The sequence below is a fragment of the Psammomys obesus genome, unplaced genomic scaffold (genome assembly GCF_907164565.1).
Source record: "Psammomys obesus unplaced genomic scaffold, mPsaObe1.curated_primary_1811, whole genome shotgun sequence".
NCBI lineage: Eukaryota > Metazoa > Chordata > Mammalia > Rodentia > Muridae > Psammomys > Psammomys obesus.
The window spans coordinates 5,774,199-5,791,594 of record NW_026596069.1 but is presented as its reverse complement, the minus strand read 5'-3'; the positions used below and the strand labels follow the sequence as shown (position 1 = coordinate 5,791,594).

Here is a 17,396-nt window from a genome sequence, read left to right as displayed (position 1 = left end):
TCTATCTATCTATCTATCTATCTATCTATCTATCTATCTATCTATCTATCCACTTTACCTTCAGGTTGTAGCCACATCCCACTTTGCCTGCCAGTCTCACCTTCCTTCCCTTCCCCCTTCCCTATTCTTCAGAAAAGGAGAGGCCCCCTTCTAGTCCATCCCAGTTCATAAAGTCACATCATAGCTTAGTGTGGTGTCCTCTTACCCTGCGGCCTGGCAAAGCAGTCCCCCTCAGGGCAAGTGATCAAAAAGCTGGCAGGAAAGTCCATGTCAGATGCAGTCCCCAGTTTCCATACTTGAGGACCCACATGAAGCCTAAGCTGCGCACCTGCTACATTTTGTAGGGGGGACTAAGTCCAGTCCGTGCATGGTCCTTGGTTGATGCTTTAGCCTCAGTAAGCCCCTTTGGGCCCTGGTTAGTTGGCTTTGTTGGTCTTCTTGTGGAACTCCCGTCATCTTGAGGTCCTATTCTTTTTTTCTCCCACTTTTCCACAAGACTCCTTATGCATTACCCAATGTTTAGCTGTGAGTCTCAGCATCTGTTTTGAGGCGTTGCTGTGTAGAGCCTCTCAGAGGACAACTCTGATAGCCTCCTGTGTGCAGGCTTAGCCCAGTATTGGTCTTAGTGTCAGGGGTTTGCACTCTCCCATAGGGTGGGTCTTTGCTTGGGCCAAGTATTAGTTGGACATTCCCTCAATCTCTGCTTTATCTATTCTATCTTTATCCGTGCATATCTCCCAGGCAGGGTAAAATTTGGGGAGACATTTTTGTGGATGGGTTGGTATTCCCCTCCCTGTGCTAGGAGACTAGTCTAGTTAAATGATGTCCTCTTCTGACTCTATGGCCTCTGCTACTAGGAGTCTCTGCTTGAGTCCTCCCAATATCCTCCCAGGATCCTACCCTGACTTGGGTCTCCAGCTTGTCACAGAGATGTACCCAACCTCAGTTTCTCTTTTCTATACAGGCCTTCTGTCCTCTCGCCTCCACTCACTGTGGGTCTGATCTCTACCCTCATTTCTCGCTGCTTGCCCTCTCCTTGTTTCCTCTCTTCAACCGCTACCTCTGTCTATTCTATTTCCCCTGCCAAGTAAGATTTATGCATCCTACCTTGGGTCATGCTTGTTGCTTGTCTTCATTGGTTCTGTGCCTTGTAGTATATTTATCCTGTACCAAATGGCTAAAATACATTTATAAGTGAGTATGTACCATGTGTGTCTTTCTGGGTCTAGGTTACCTCACTCAGGATGTTCTTTTCTAGATCCCATTTGCCTGCAAATTTCATGATTTCTTTGTTTTGAAAGCCTAGTAGTATTCTATTGTATAAATGTGCCAAGGTTTCTTTACCCCTTCTTTTGTTGAGGGACATCAAGGTTGTTTCCAGATTCTGGCCATTGTGAATAAAGCTGCTATAAACATAGTTGAACAAGTGTTTTTGTATGGTGGAGCATCTCTGGGGTACATACCCAGGAGTGGTATAGCTGAGTCTTTAGAAAGAGATATTCCAAATTTTCTGCAAAAGTGTCAGATTGATTTCCAACACTCCCACCAGCAATGGAGCAGTGTTTCCCTTTCTTCATATCCTCGCCAGCATGTGCTGTCACTTGAGTTTTTTATCTTAGCCATTCTGATGGGTATAAGATGGAATCTCAGAGTTGTTTTGATTTACATTTCCCTGAAGACTAAAGACATTGAGAATTTCTTTAAGTGTTTCTTAGTCACTCTAAATCCCTCTGTTGAGATTTCTCTTTTTAGCTCTGTATCCCATATTTAAAAATTATTTAAATGTTATTATTTAGTTATCAACCTTGGAAAGAGATAATCACATCAGGACTCACTGCAAGACAGGGATCCAGAGATATCTTGTTAGACTATAAAGGATCTAAAAAAAAAAAATTAAAAAGCAGGCCAGATGCTTCCTCAGAAAATTAGGAATAGTGCTACCTCAAGTCCCAGCTATACCATTTCTGGGCATATATCCAAAATATTTTTAACTATACAAGGATATTTGCACAACTATGTTCATAGCAGCTCTATTTGTAATAGCCAGAGGCTGGAAACAACCTAGATGTCCCTCAACAGAAGAATGGATACAGAAATAGAGGTACATTTACAAAATAGAATACTACTCAGCTATTAAAAACAAGGAAATCATGAAATTTGCAGGCAAATGGTGGGAACTGGAAAAGATTATCTTGAGTGAGGTAACCCAAAAGCAGAAAGACACACATGGAATATACTCACTTATAAGTGGATATTAGCCACATAATATAGGATAAACATCCTAAAATCTATAGTCCTATGTAAGCTAAATAACAAGGAAGACCCTAGGGAAGATGCTCAATCTTCACTTAGAAGGACAAACGCAATAGACATTGGAAGCAGGAGAAGATAGGGAACAGGACAGGAGCCTTCTACTGATCAAGGTATTGAAGCAGTGGCTGAGACTAATAGCCAAACTTTGGGCAGAGGGCAGGGAATCTTATGAAAGAAGGAGGAGATAAAAAGCCCTGAAGGGGACAGGACTTCCAAAAGGAGACCAACAGAGCCATAAAAACTGAACCCTGTGGGCCCTGAAGAGAATAATATCCCAACCAAGGACAATGCATGGAGAGGACCTAAACCCCAGCTCAGATGTAGCCCATAGACTCAGTCTCCAAAAGGGGTCCCTAGTAAGAGGAACAAAGACATTATCTGGCATGAACTCAGTTGTAGGCTCTCTCATCACCTCCCCCTGAGGGGGGAGCAGCCTTACCAGGCCACAGAGGAAGACAATGCAACCAGTCCTGATGAGATCTGATAGGCTAGGCTCAAATAGAAGGGAGGCAGACCTCCACTATCAGTGGACTAGGGGAGGGGCATAGGCAGAGAAGAGGGAGGGAGAGTGGGATTGGAAGGAGACAAAGGAGGGGAATACAGCTGGGATTCAAACTGAATAAATTCTAATAAATGATAACAATTAAGAAAAATAAAGGAGGCCAGAACCATTCCACCACAGGCCACAGCATAATCTCTGTGGAGATAACATTGACAGGAAACTAGCTCCACTACAAACTGGCCTTGTTCCAAGGTCTTCATGGCTTCCTTCAGCTTGAGCATTCCTCTCTCCTGATGCATGCAGCACCTCTCAGCCATGAACAGAAGAATCCATTTAGTCCGAAGCTTGTTGTGAGAGCCATAAGCTAAGATCTCAGTGAATTCAGAAGATTCCAGAGTCTTCAGTTTAAACATGTCCTGGCTCACCTGCTCAACGTGAAGGATTCAAGATCCCTGTGGGCTAAACATATTTTAGCACCAGTGTCTGGACTTATAATACCTCTGGATCTTTCAAGTCTTCTGGAACTTTCACTGATGGTAGGGTATCTCTAAGGGTTAAGATGGTTCCCATCTCAGTTGCTCACAGGCAACCTGTTTCCAGGGGAGACTAGGTCAGGCTTAACCTTGTGGCCCACCTGTACCCCATTTTTAATTGGATTATTTGGTTTTTTAGGTGTTTAATTTCTTGAATTCTTTATATATTCTAGATATTAGCCCTTTGTCAGATGTAGGACCAGTGAGGATCTTTTCCCAATCTGTAGACTGTCATTTTGTTCTACTGATCATGTCCTTTGCTTTACAGAATCTTTTAAGTTTCAAGAGTTCCCATTTATTCATTGTTGATTTTAGGGCCTGAGGTGTTGGTATCCTGTTCAGGAAATTGTCTCCTGTGCCAATGTTACTATTGCCCTGTAGTAGAGCTTGAAGTCAGAGATGGAGATACTTTCAGAAATTCTTTTGTTGTGTAAGATTGTTTTAGCTATTTTGTTTTTTGTTTGTTTGGTTGGTTTGGTTTTCCATAAGAAGTTCAGAATTATTCTTTCAATGTCTATAAAGAACTGTGTTGGTTATAATGATGGGGATTACATTGAATCTGTAGATTGATTTTGGTAAGATGGCCATTTTTACTATGTTAATCCTACTGATCCATGAGCATGGGATATCTTTCCATCTTCTGATATCTTCTTCAATTACTCTTTTAAGGGACTTGAAGTTCTTGTCATACAGGTCTTTCACTTGCTTGGTTAGAGTTATACCAAGATACTGTATGTCACTTGTAGCTATTGTGAAGGGAGTACTTTCCCTAATAATCTTTCTTAGCCTGTTTGTCATTTGTATAAAGGAGAACTAGTGGGTTTTTTTTTTTTTTAAATCATCTTGTATCCAGCCACTTTGCTGAAGGTGTTTATCAGCTGTGAGCATTCTCTGGTGGACTTTTTGCGCTCACTTACATATACTGTCATATCATCTGCAAGTGCAATGCTGGAATCATCACAGTACTTGATCTCATTGTACTACAGAGCCATAGTAACCAAAGTGTGTGGTACTGGCAAAAACAAACAAACAACAAGCAAAACAGATAATAACAGGGCAATGTAACCAAATGGAGGACTCAGAAATAATCCAATGGTAAAACATTTACTCATAGAGCTGTGAAGCTGGACCTCTATCCCTCATCCTGCAAAAAAAAAAAAAAAAAGCTAATTCAAAGTAGATTGAAGACTCACCAGTAATATGAGAAATGTGGATTCTGCTCAAGTGAACGATAAATAAAGATATGTGCACAGGCAGGGCTTTCTGGGAAGCAGCACAATAAATAAACACAGGAATTGTCAGATGAATCTTTATGAAACAAAAAGCCTTGCACAGAAAAGAAACAATCAGTTAAGTGAAGAGGCAACACACAGACTGAAAAGCAAGAACAACAAAACCCCTCTCGCCAGTTGTGCACACTACAAGGGATTAATATCTTGAGTGTATAAAGAACCACAAAAATTACATAGCCCAAACCAAATCACCCAATTGATAAATGAGCTAATGGGTAAAATAGACAGTTCTCCAAGAAAGAAATATAAATGACCAATAAATATTTGAAAAGATGCATAGCGTTTTTAGTTGGCAGAAAAATCAGCCTGCTTTCTAATTTCATCTTACCCAAGTCAGAATATCATGAATAATGCAAAGAGCAGTAAATACGTCAAAAAAATATTTAATTTCTTTTCTGTTTCTGTAATAAACACCATGACCAAAACCACGGTGTTTTGGAGTTTCTTGGTTGTTTTGTTTGTTTGCTTTTTGTCAACTCGACAAAAGCTAGAGCTATCTGAGAAGAGAAAACCACAGTTGAGAAGATGCTGCCATAAGATGGCCTGTAAGCAAGTCTCAGGGAACATTTTCTTAACTAGTGATTGATGTGTGAGGGCTTAGCCTATTGTGGGCGGCACCAACCTGGGCAGGTGGTCCTCAGGTATATAATAAAACAGGCTGAACAATGCAGCATTGCTTCATGGCCATTGCTTCAGTTCCTGTCCTGCTTGCATTCTTGCCCTGATTTCCTTCAGTGGTGGGCTGTTAATTCAAAGTGTAAGATAAAATACAGCCCCTGTCCTACATGTACTGAAGTTGCATTTGAAACCTTAACTGAAACGAAAACCTGATACCAGGATTATGGGATATTTATGTGATGGACTTGACCATGTTGTTTTGGAGGTGATTGGTGAAGGACTTTGGAACTTTGGGCTAAGAAAGCCATTGAATGTCCAGAGTTTAATAGAAAGTTGTAGGAGGTAGGAAGATGGGAATGCTTAAAGAGTCCTAAAAGCTTGGAAGAAAGAATGTAGATGATGGAAGTCTGGCTACTGAAGTTTTGGAGGGAAGCAAAGTAGTACTGTTTTCATGATATTCTGAATTCGGAATTTGTAGTTCTGGTCAGCTGGAGCTGAAAAGTTGGCTATACTTAGCAGGAGACCAGAAACACTAAAGCAAAATCTTTGTTTTGCTGGGATAGTTGATACTGGTCAGCTGTAGTAAAGAGTCAGTTGTGATACAAAAGATACCATTATCATTGAGGTAAGATATTTGGAGAAGTGTTTCTTCAGGATCAGCCCACAGAAGGTGTGGTTCCCAGGAAGTCAAGGCTGTACGTTGTACAGGCAGCTAAACTTGGTACAGTGCTTCTCACAAAGGGCCCACATCAATCATTCATTATGACACTTCCTTACTGACATGGCCACAGACTGATCTGATCAAGGCAGTTTCTCAGCTGAGGGTCGCCATTCCAAGATGGCTCTAAATCAAGTTGACAACAAAACTAACTAGTACACGATCCAAGGGATACGCTTATTTACTGTTCGTGGGAGAATAAGCTGGCATGACCGCTTTTGAAATCAGTGTGGAAGTTCTTCAACAAACCAAAATTAGATCTGCCATATGATACAGCTGCACGACTCTTGGATCTAGATCTGAAAGATCTGAAGTCAGTATAGACAGATTCTTGCCAGCCATATTTATTGCTACACTAATCACTTATTGCTACGAAAGGGACTCTGGGTAGATACCCAGATACCCATCAACACATAAATAAAACACACACACACACACACACACACCTTCTAATACTTTCAGAATCCTGGATAGAAATGGAGTAAGGCAGGCTCTGAAAGACAAATGCAATTTCTATTACAAAAGAAATGTAGATTTAAATATGTGTATGTACGTGTGTGTATGTGTGTGTTTGTGCATATGCAGGTAAGATCTGAGGAAAAGTAGAAAAGGACTGTAAAGAAGGAAGAGTTACAGAGGAAGAGGGAGCAATCAAATGTAATACTATATACAACACTAATACTACATTTTCCCCTTTCCATGAGTGGTCCAGGCTTAGCCTGCATTTTCTTTGGAGGTTTCCATTGCACCAAAGGCGTCTCTTGTGTGGGGAACATATGGTGTGTACATAGAGGACTCTCAACTTCGTATCCAAGCAAGGACACCCTGCAAAAGAAGTGAGCTCTACTAATTCTTGTGTGGGAAGAAGGGAGATGCTGTTCTAACTGAGAGACCAACTCTAATTTTGACTGCCTTATGGGTACTTGGCAAGTAGTTATTTAGTTTCTCTGAACCAGTGTCTTCCTGTGAACACCATGCTGCTAATTTGTTGCACGAGTAAGAAACAGTTTAGATCACCCTTTTCGTTTACTGTAGGTGTCGCCTGGTGCTGCTAGCTCACAATTTAAAAAAAAAAGTTCAGACTTTTACAGCAGCCACTCATTGTCCATCAGCATTATTACTGTCAGATAATTAGCATCCTGCTTCCTCTTAACATACTTGTGCCTATATCCAGCCTCTCCCCAATGCATCCCTGTCTTAGCTGTTTGCAGTCTGATGTGAGAAATAAGAAGCTAATCTACCAGTATTGTGGGTAAGTCTCATCTCTGAGTCAGATCTAACTTTCTCCCTGCATAAGTTTTCATCTTTAGCTGCTTAAAGTGTTCCTCTGACTTGGTGCGTGACCTAAGTAATAAAAGCTCTTTAGAACTGGCCACTCTATAGGCAGCAGCTTTTGGAGGAATCCAATGTGCAAGAACTCTGCAGTTTAACTCCAAAAGATTTTTAAATATTAAGGTAGTTCACTTCCATAAAAGCTAATTTTCCAGTTCTTGCTAACGAGGGAAGCCGTGAAGTCAGGTGGAGCGAAAGTTTTATGGCATCTGATAATTTGGGAGGTGAATTTGCAGAGTGCACAAAGCTCAACAATCTAATTTCTTGCTTCCCAGGAAAACAAGGCTTATTTATAATTACTAAGAGGGACATGAACTTAGCTGTACCTTTTAACATAAAGGGCAAACAATTACATGAATATGTAATGCACTTTAGTATCAAAGGGGCATGCAAAGTAAATTAAATGCTTCTGTAATTTTCCTTTGTAGCTTAAAAATATAAGAAATTGATTTTTCGTTGGTTTTCTGTATTGGAATGGGAGCAAAGGCCATATCTACTTAATGCTCTATCCGTACTGCAGGCTCAGACACATGGTAGACTCTCATATACTTATTAATTGTTGAATGAATGCGTATGGGAACACAGTTGAGTATAATAAAATCTGCTGAATTAAGAGTTTTATGGACCTTAGTATCTGTGAGAATATGCACAGAATAAAATAGTGTTTTCTTTGTTCATCACCATTTTCAGATAGCCTAGTGGCTTGTTCTCAGCAAGCGTTGATCATTTTAAGGAACTGAAATACCCCAGTATGTGAGTATAAAGTAACAGCATCTGCTCAAACATGCTCCTGTTCACACTGTAGTGATGTACTTAGTTGTATCACAGGGACAAGCAGAGTGTCTGCAACACAGCAGTCATTGTTCTGTGTGCAAAGTGTAGCCAAAGAAGCGGCCGTGGTGCACTGCCTTTAAGAAAAATGTATTTATTTACTTATTTACTTCTTGTGCATGTGTGAGTCTGAGTGCATGTACTACACTACACTTATGCAGGAGCCCAAGGACATTAGAAGAAGGCATCAAAACCCTGGAACTGGAGTTACAAGTACTTGTGAGTCACCATTTGGATGCTGGGACCCAAACACAGATCTTCTGAAAAAACAAAAAGCACTCTTAGATTTGAGTCATCTCTTCAGCCTCAAGACTTCACAAATTTTCATACAACTATGGAGATGTCAGCTTTCACTCACCACAGCTACTGTGTATGTTGATGTGTATACAGGGTGTTGGTTGGTTTCTATGTGAAGTGGTGTGTTCGTGGGCTTGGTCTCCAGCTGCTAGTGCTGTTTTGGAAGGATGTAGAATCTTTAGGAAGTAGAGTCTTGCTAGAGGAAACGAGTTACAGGTAAGCCTTAAAAATTTATAGGCCAGTTCCACTTCCAGTCAAAGATCTGCTTCCTGACTGTGATGCACTGTGGCCAGCTGGCTGCCTCATGTTCTCACTGCCGTGGCTTCTCCCTCATGACTCTATTCTTTCTCTCTTCTTTTATTTATTTATTTTTTAGTGTCCATGGTGGCAAAGAGGCATTGATAGTATCTCATGTTAGACCCCCAGAATCTGGACTAAAGTTTATTCAGAACTCATCAAATCGCATTCCCTCATCTAAATATGTTGTTTAATCTTCATGACAATGCCAGGGAAACTCTGTGTTAGTATCATGTTCTAATACAGATAAGGAGATCAAGGCAGTGAGAGGCCAGGAAACCTGCCCATTATTTAACAAGAGTCAGGCTTTGGGCTCAGCTGTTTTCACTCCATCACTGACCTCTCTTTATGCACAGTATGATACTTCCAGGAAGAGAGACGGTAAAAGAGGGGGAGGATATTCTCTTCTGAGGGTGTAGAGATGCCTGGAATGATGGAATTATGACAGGTCACATGGAGGACTATGTATCTTACTTTCTAGGAAACTGAAAGCCACTGAAATCTTAAACAGGGAAGAAATATGCCCAAGTTTTCTTCCTATAATGATCTTGTGTTTTCCAGTCAACAAAGTTTTGGAGGTATTTCTTCAGTATCTAGCCCCTGACCGTGGGCTATGGTACAGCTACATGCTCCTTCCAATAAAATAGAATGGCTCACAAATGGAAACCATTGCTACAGGGGGTTAATAAAATCACAGAAGGCCAGGAAAGTCAAGCCACAATTTAAAATCCTCCCTTCACAGTTGGCAGCTGGGGAGTGACTTGTGAGCGTGGGCTTCTGGCAGTGAGGCCTTCCTTGGCAGTATATTGCATCTCCTCCTCCTCATAAACCTTTCTGTTTATTTTGTGGGAGGGTAAAGTGCCTGACAGACCTTATCTGGCAGGAAGCCTTAAAATTTTCAAGTTCCAGCAACCTCTAAGCCAACACAAAAACCTCTCAGATATGACACTTGGAAATGTGCGGACCTGACAGGTGTGTGCTTTGCCTGCCCGTCTTCTTCCCACCTCCCCTCCCACTTCTGGGAAACCCTCTCCCTTTCTCATCTTTCCTCTGGATCCCACCTCCCAGGGGTTCAATGATCTCCCATTGCCACAGCCTCTCGCTGCTGCTCCCCAGGGCAAGACTGCCCTTTGCACAACTTCCCACCTTTCAAAATTACTTTCCTACATTTCTAGTTACAGGCATTAGACTTCTCCTGAGACTGAGCTCAAGTACATGTTAGGAGGAGAACAATTTAATTAAATTGCCATCCCATAAGGTATAAATAACTCAAAGTGACACCTTGCCTATTCATATGATGGTCCCGGGTACGTGGGCAATAGAAGAATCAACTGAATCCCTATTACTGCCTAAAGGAGTGTGGTAGCAACAGAATCTTGCACACGGAGCTTAGAATCCCAAACAACATGCCTCCTTGGCAGCCATCCTGCATCCTGCTAAGGCAGTTTCCATCCTGTGTGTACTGAGGTCTACTCCATAGTGTGGAACACACTCATTAACTGTGGCCCTTCTCAACTCTTGGGTCTCCCTGGTCTGATTCCTACAAAGACAAGACTATTTGTCTGTGCTCTGTGGATGACATCATGTAACAAAATGAAGAAGCATAAAGGGCAGATAAAAGATTAGGATAGAAGTGAGGTGTCAGCAAACACACATTGGCTTATGTCCAAATGAGAAATACAGTTTATTAAAAAAAATGTAAACAACCATAGAGGAAGTGTTGACAGAGAGCATAGGACAGTAGGCACAAAAGGGACACTATCGTATCCTATGTTATAAAGACATACTTACACAGCATATTGTAAAAAGGCATCACTACACACACATGATCACTACCTTAGCGACACACATACACCATTAAGGATTTGTTTATTCTGAGGCACCCTCCTCTCAGCCCAGGTGCTTCTGGAGGGACACAATGTTGGCAGGAAAAAAAAAAACAAAACTGAATAGCTTCAGCATTTCAAGACGTGCCTCAACCCAGTCATCCACAAAATAAGGGCAGAATGTGAGGCATGATAACAAGACAGGAACATGCATCTCATGTCTTAGAGATGTGGCTTACTGCCTAGCAGAGAAAAAGTCTGAGCTCTAAAATGACTGACAGCCTTTGTTCCTATCTGTGTCCTATACAATCTTCCGGGTAGAGATTGGATAGAAAACAGATTTTTAGGCTGTTAATCCACTGTCTTCTCAGATTTCCTGCTCTCTAAGTAAAATGCAGTTTCTGCTTATTGACATCTGCACATGACAGGTAGAAATGAGCTCTGTGATTCTTATTTCCCTTTAAGGAGGCAATCAAACGAAGAGGCCAAACTTAACGGTTTGGTCTTGAGTATGAAATGGCGGATAGAGACATTAACATTCCAATCTTGTATAAGTTTGCTAATGTCCTTGGGTCTCAGTGTCATCATTTGTAAAATTAGGGGTTGGTAGAGATAGCTGCAGCTCCTGGGAGAGCTGATTGGTACCTTCAGCACATAGGCTGTCATGAAGAGAATCAGGACTTATGGGCCAGAATGCTAGCCTGCTTTCCCTATGTACTGAGGACCAGAAATTTGTGTCATTGTAATACAGAAGAAAAGCCATCTGCACAGAGAGATGTGGTAAAAAGATCTTTGAACTTGTAGCCAAAAACTTGGGGGTTTTGTCTTGGCTCGTTCGCTTGCAACAGCTAAACTTTGGCTTAGTAATGTAATTCTTTGCTTATGAACAGGGGTTATAAATGTCTCCCTCCTCTACCTTATTGCAAACCTTGAGGTTATATAACTTCTGACTTTACTTATTTTTCAATTCTGTCTTTATAGTCCAGGGTAAGCAGCCTATTGCCTAGTGGCTGCCAAGGAAAACAGAAACAAATTGTGTCTGAGGCTAGAGTTTCTTGACCTCAGATTAGAAAAAAAAAAAAAAAAAAAAAGGTTGGCATATCAGTGACTTGTAACAGGCGTTCTCTTTTGGGAGGCATACGTTAGAAAACCATATTATATTTCTGAAAATACAGTTTTGATATTAAATATATTATAGAATATAGTAACAGCCTTGGAGTTTCACAAGATAAGTAATTCAAGTGTTTCTTTTCTTTACCTCTCTAAGGGGAATGCTACAGAAAGTTAAAGAGACAAAGGGTTATCTAAGACAAAGAAGATGGCAGTTTCGCATGTAAATGCAGATTCTGGGCTGTCAATTGTACCAGTGGGAAGGCCATGGAGGTGAACTTAGCAACATTTACCTGATTTCCCTCTCTGTTCCAGGCATGAAGGATCTTTGATTTGATTTGATTTGATTTGATTATATCCATTATTGAAAAGATTCTTTTAGACTATATGAGTTTCAAAGTCCTCTCTGAGAGGAATGCATGATTGACAAACACTTCTCTCCTCAAACCAAGGTGTTAATTTCAGGCTTAAGGAAAAGGATTCTTGACCTCATGCCCCTTCATCAGCAGGGTCCCTGGAGGTTCAGGTTTGCTTTGCATGACCTGGAATTGCTTATCAGGGCTTCTCCTTCTGTCATGTTTCACAATTCAGAGAGTCTGGATGTCACCTGCATATGACAAAAGCCACCCAGGTTGACTAGGTCACTGCTGTCATTTGTGCAGTGTGCTTCCTCTGTGTTTACTCATCCAAGCAGAACAATCATTTGTAGTCTCACACTGGTCCTGTTCATGTGTCTGTGCCTCTTGTTCCAAGAGAGATGATAAGCTCATTGAGTAAGAGGCTCTGCTCTGTATCTCTTTTTCACTACACGTTAGGTTTCCAAATCAAAACCTTGGGTATGAAAGACACCAAGGAAAGGATAGAGACAGGAAGGAAAGAAGTTCCCTAACTATGTTATTTTAATGAGTAAATTAATTGTCTGTTAAAATGCAATTAAATTGAAGCTAAGAAAGGCGCTTCTGCCTAAAAGGCGCAGAATCAAAATGCACTGAGCAATTCATGTTTAGAGACTTGTCATTCAAGACAAAGTTCACTTTTCAGTGAGTGATACAGAATTACAGCAATATCTATGTCAGCTCCAACTGGGTCAGTGCACATCATCCATCAACTTCTGCTTTCAACTGTGATCATTTACTTAATTGAATAAAGCTCTCCTGGCTTCCTTAGATTGCTGGTTCTTTTAAGAAGTGATATGTTTTGCTGCCACAAGCCTGCTTGTTTGAACTTCCTTCTCTTTGTAGTGCTTACTTATTAAGCATCTCCTACAGGCAGATGCCTCCCTGGGAGCCTAGGAGGCAGGCACAGACAATAAGACACACCCACTCTCCTGGAGGATGACAGGGCTAGTGGTAGGGAGGGAGAAAAATAAATATCTAGCATGGGCTGAAGTTCCCCTTTCACTCCCTTCACATGTTTAAATGGTAACCACCAGTACATCAAACTGTTACTGTGCTTAGAAAGAAGATCTGCAACAAGACAACAAAGGTTAAATGACATCACTGAGGTAGGCACTAGTCAAAATGACCGATGCATTTATAAGAAGAGGAGATTAGGGTTGAGACATTCAAGGGGAAAAGAGTAAGACAAAGAGAGGTGGTATTGATGTCATCCCTGGCAACACTGTGAATTTGGCTCATTGCTGCTTCTTTCTATTTTTTTTTTAAATTTAAATATGATTACATCATTCCCCCCTTCCACCCTCTAACCACTCCAATGAAGCTTCCCTTGCTTTCCCTCAACCTCAAACTTATGACCTCTTTTTTCTTTATTTATAAATGTGTAGATACAACCTGCTGAGTTCCATGTAATATTACTTGTCTTTGTTATATGATTTGGGAGCCGGCCACTTTGTATCAGATATTAACCTTCCCTGGGGAAGATTATTTCTCACCCTCTCAGCATGCTTTAATAGCCAGCAGTTCTTTTTCTACGGCTGAGGCCTTGAGAGATTTTCCCTTCCGTGCTAGAACGTCTATTGGTATTAGGTTTGTTGAGATCTTTAGGCAGCCATGCTGATGAGACTTTACGAATGTGGCTTCTCTGACAATTCTAAAGGACACACTCTCTGAGCAGACTTCCTGTTCCTTTGTCTCTTTCAATATTCTTCCCTGTCTTTCTCCTTAGGCACAAGAGCTGTGTTGTAGATGTATCTTTGGGACTGGGCACCACGTGATCACTTGTTCTCATCATTTCAGTGCTTCTTTTCAAAAATTAATTAATTAACTTATTCACGTTACATCCCAACGGTAGTCCCCTCCCTCCTCTTCTCCCTGTCCTGTCCTCCCTCCCTCTTCTCCACTTCCCCCTCCTCTGTCCCTAAGGGAGTCTCTCCCACTTACCCATCCAAGCACATCAAGTCACACCAGGACTGAACACATCCTCTTCCTCAGTGGCCTGGCAAGGCAGCCCTTCCAGGGGGGAATGATTGAAAAGCAACCAAAAGAGTCCTTGTTAGAGACAGCCCCAGCTGGCCTTATTAGGGGACACACATCAAGACCAAGGTACTCATTGGATATATGTGGGTAGGGGGCCTAAGTCCAGTACATACATAATCTTTGGTTGGTGCTTCAGTATCTGAAAGACTATTTCAGTGCTTCTTGAGAGTAAATAAATTTCTGTTGTTGAAGTTGGCCTGTCTGTGGTATTTTTAAAGAGCATCCCTTGAAAACTAAGGCATATCAGTTGATTCAGCTCAGGAGAATGGATGGTGAGGGGAAGACGTCTCCGAATGAGAGACAAGTACAGAATAATGAGCTCCTTTAACAGCCCACATAAGGCTGAGAAGCAGCTGATGGGGAGAAGCTGTAAATTGTTTGGATTACAGAACTACAAAGTGGCAGTGCATGCATTTAAATCCAGGCAAACCCTTTTCAGGTAGTGGTTTTATGACTATACTATGTTGGTCTTATTTAAAGTTACCAACAGTAGCAATGGACTGGGGGAGAAAAACATGCAGCCTTCTAAGAGCCACACAAATATGGGTTGAACACAAAGTATTGTGCTGGGTGGATCTTAGAGATCCTATGAGTGACACTCACTTTGCATTTATATGCTTTAAGTAGAACTTTGTTTGTATTTTACAGTTGTAGCTTAAACCTTGATGATCTAGGTCTTCAACTTAGAACATTTTCACAAAAGGTATGTGCTTGTAACTGCTATATAGATCAAGAAACAAAATACTACATGTCATCATATTTTTCCTGTTCTTCTAATCATTTCCTCTGATAAACACTGACTTCTGAGCACACAAACTCGATCTAGCTCATTTTGATCCTTTGTATTAATGGAATAATATAGCATATATTCATTTGCATATAGTTGTTATGGTCATTCTGTTACTGCGAGAATAATTTTGCTGCATATATTTGCATATATGTATGATGAGTGTTTTATCTTTGATATGTAGTATTTCGGTGTCTATCTGCCACCATCTGTGTCCATTTGATTGTTCACTGATGCATAGGTGACTTTCATTTTAAGAGCTGGAATGAATAAACTAGATGTGTTAATTTTTGCATAATGAGCAATAGACACACGCATGCATGCACACATGCACACACACACACACAGCCCTAATGATTTCTGGGTCCTAGAATTCTCATGTGTTCAGCACTAGTGGATACTGCTAAGTACCATATATTTTTGACTGTGAAATACTAGAGATTTACTTGGTAATTTTTTTTTTATCTACCATTAAAAATGCAAACCAAAAAATTTTAAATGACACTATGTACTATAGCTCCTTAAACCATCAATGAAGCTGTCTTAGTGTTACTATTTCTGTCATGAAACACCAAGAACAATTTTTTAAATTTATTTATTTTTTTATTAATTACAGTTTATTCACTTTGTATCCCAAATGTAGCTCCCTTCCTAGTCCTGTCCAAATCCTACCCTCTCTTACTTTTCTCTACCCATGCTCCTCCCCCAGTCACTGATAAGGGAGATCCTCCTCCCCTTCCATCTGATTCTTAGTCTATTACATCCCATCAGGACTGGCTGCATGGTCTTCCTCTGTGGCCTGGTAAGGCTGCTCCCCCTCAGGGGGAGGTGATCAAAGGGTAGTCCACTGAGATAGGGAATGTCAGAGACAGTCCCTGTTCCCAAAAGAAAGCATTAGACCTGGGGCTAGCTTACAGTTTCAAAGGCTTAGTCCACGACCATGGTGTCAGCGAATGTGGCAACAGGCATGCAGGCGTGGTGCTACCGGTGTAGCTCAGAGTTTACAGATTTGCAGGCAGCAAGTAGAAAGATCAAGACTAGGCCTGGGATAGGCTTTTGAAATCTCAAAGCCCATCTCCAGTAAGACAACTCCTCCAACAAGAGCACAGCTCCTAATCTTTCTAAACAGTTCCACTAACTGGGGACCAAGCATTCAAACGTATAAGCCTGTGGGGAACACTCTCACTCAAACCATCACTTGATACTCTCTGACTCTGTAGCCATAGTATAGTGCAAATGCATTTAGTCTAATTCCAAAAGTCCCCTTAGTCTTTCGGTCTAAATACTGTTCCAAAGTCTAAAGTTCAAAGTATCTTCTGAGAACAGCAAAAATCTCTTTAACTGTAGCCCTCTGTAAAATAAAAAATAAAAGCAGGTAGCAGATTTCTAACATACAGTGACACAAAATATATACTACCATTCAAAAATGGAGGAAAGTGAGCACAATGATGAAATACTAGGCCAGAGCAAGATCAAACCTAGTGGGGCAAACTCCATATTCCATATCTCTATGCTTAATGTCAAAGGGCTTATTTGATGGCTCTATGTATCTCTTACTCCTTCCAGCTTTGTTGACTGCAACACACTTCTCTTTCTTGGGCTGGTTCCATACCCTGTATACAGCTGTCCTTGGTAGGTATTCCACAATTATAGCTTTTTCTAACATCTTGAGGTCTCTAATGCAATTTAGATTTTCCTTCATAACTTTATACAATGGGCTTTTCGGGCCTCCAAGTAGGGATTCCCCTACCACTTGCCTGGCCTCTCTCCTGTTTAGAGGAATATTTCACAACCCCTTTTCTGTATCCTTCTGGACTTTAAATCTAGAACTATGTGGCCAAAGGTGGAAACTTCTATGGCCTGCTAGGTCTGGAACCTGGCACCTTCCAAGACTTCTATATGTGCATAGGCTTTGACTTTGCTGCATAAGGTTTTGTTTTCATATGTTTATGGGATTAGCTGAGTGAGGTTTTGCTTTGAGAGTACCACTCCCAAGTTCTCGCTATTACAAATAAAGCTGCTATGAACATGGTTGAACAAATGTCCTTGTTGTGTACTTGAGCAAATTTTGGGTATATACCTAGGAGTGGTATAGCTGGGTCTTGAGGTAGCACTACTCCTAGTTGTCTGAGAAAGTGCCAGATTGACTTCCAAAGTGGTTGAACCAGTTTACATTCCCACCAGCAATGGAGGAGGGTTCCCTTTTCTCCAGCATGTGCTATCACTTGAGTTTTTCATCTTGGCCATTCTGATGGGTGTAAGGTGAAATCTCAGAGTCGTTTTGATTTGCATTTCCCTAATGGCTAATGAGGTTGTAATAGCCAGAACTTGGAAACAACCCAGATATCCATCAACAGAGGAATGGATACAGAAATTGTGGTATTTTTACACAATGGAATACTACTCAGCAATCAAAAAGGAGGAAATCATGAAATTTGCAGGCAAGTGGTGGGATCTAGAAAAGATCATTCTGAGTGAAGTATCCCAGAAGGAGAAAGACAAACT

General features: G+C 41.0%; 1 pseudogene; it reads right to left on the bottom strand.

Moving 5' to 3' along the window:
• Nucleotides 1-3,385, bottom strand: part of LOC129690143 (developmental pluripotency-associated protein 5A-like) — an 18,756-nt pseudogene extending 15,371 nt beyond the window's left edge.
• Nucleotides 3,386-17,396: the final 14,011 nt, after the last annotated feature.